The following is a 2,035-nucleotide window of genomic DNA, read 5'->3' as shown; positions in this document are numbered from 1 at the left end:
GGACTTCGCTCGGCTTAACTTAGAAAATCGACTACCGATTTGATGTGATATGGGTGTGATAATCATGTGATTATCACACAATTATCACAAGGACTCCGCTCGGCTAGGGTTAATTAGAAAATCGACTACCAATTTGGTGTGATATGTGTGTGATAATCATGTGATATCACTATCATAACAGCACACTCGATTTGATCATGGTTTCGATCGGTTAGGATTAGACGATCACACATTTATCACAACGATTACGGGCAAAATCCACTAAACGATTTGGTGTGATATGAGTGTGATAATCATGTGATATCACTATTATAACATCACTTGCACACTCAATTTGATCATGGGTTTGATCGGTTAGGGTTAGACAATCACACATTTATCACAACGATTACTCATGGTTTCATAGGTTATGGTTACACTTGATTGATCATGGTTTCGACAGGTTATGGTTACACAATCACACAATTATCACAAGGAGAGAGAAGAGAGTGGAAACGAACGTGTAGGAAAAAAATGATAATTATGACTAATTAAAATAAAATAAAAATTATAAAAATTAATTAATTACATTACTGCCCTTATTAATTTATTTATATTTAATATAAGTTAATTTATTAATTAAAAAAGTTTGAGTTTATTATATTGTTCTCGTGTTCTCGTAAATCACATGGGTTCTCGTTTGAACCTCCACCTACTATATATACCTATATATATATATATATATACCTATATATATATATATACCTATATATATATATATACCTATATATATATATATATATACCTATATATATATATATATACCTATATATATATATATATATTCCTTTTCACATGGCCCACACGGAATCGAAGAAAAAGACTATGAACTCAAAATCAATGGTCCAACCTCTATTTTTCCAGGTTCACATCTCTGTCTCAATAATTAAATATTAATGTTTATTTTTTTCTTACAAATTTAATCAATAATCATTTATTATTTTCTATTAAATATTTTAAAAGCAGATAAATATAATTTTGGTATATTACTTGTTCTTCTGACAATTTGTATTAAATTATAACATATTTCTATTTTATTTTTATTTTAATCACCAAAATTTAAAAATCATTATTTTGAACAATACATGTAAATTGCTAATAAAGTTGAATAATCTGATCAGAGGTTCATTGGTCCATCAATGTTCAAATTACATTAGAATTCTAGCCTTTTTGGAGGTTGAAGGTTTAAACATGTATTATATATAAATAAAAATAAACTACAAATTTGGTCTGTGTAGCTTGTTGAAAATAACAGTTTTCTTCTCTCCAATTTTGAAATTACAAGATAGTCATTGTGGTTTACAAAAACGTCTAGGTTTTTTATCTGTCTTTCTAACGGCCGTAAAATAATTTCCGTTAAACGAGGCATTTTCGTCATTTTATCGAATTTTTTGTCTTTTGTTCAACCAAAAACCAGATGAACCCAAATCATAAAAAACAATTTTGATTGGATAAAAGACAAAAAAATCGATAAAATGACGAAAATACCCCTCGTTTAACGAATTTCTAATGGTTGTTAGAGAAAAGGACACAATTCGAACGTTTTTACAAACCATGATGACCATCTAGTAATTTCAAAATTGCAGTAATGAAAAAATATTGTTTTCAACTAACTATACAAACCAAGTTTGTAATTTATTCTAAATATTATATATTTCAAAAACTGTGGTATTGTCTATTACTTTTTTTAAAGTATATAATATTTATGTATGACAAATAAAACAAATAAATCATACACTTTTCTCATCCTTGGTAAAGTTTGAACCCTTAACTTCTTAGGAAGCTAAAGACTCACATACCGCTAGGTCAAAATTCATTTGGTTTTATTATTTTGTTTTTGTGTATACTTGATCACAAAAGTTAGAAAAACAAAAGAAACCATGTATGAAAAGATATTAAATAATGCCATTAAAATTAAAGTTAAAGAAGACAAATACTAGAAAGAACTAGTAATACAATAATTAATATATAATTTTATTTTTATTAAAAATTAGTT

Source organism: Cynara cardunculus (assembly GCF_001531365.2).
Source record: "Cynara cardunculus var. scolymus isolate 2C chromosome LG 8, CcrdV1, whole genome shotgun sequence".
Classification (NCBI taxonomy): Eukaryota; Viridiplantae; Streptophyta; class Magnoliopsida; order Asterales; family Asteraceae; genus Cynara; species Cynara cardunculus.
The sequence above is the reverse complement of the archived record's forward strand: the minus strand, read 5'-3'. Positions refer to the sequence as shown.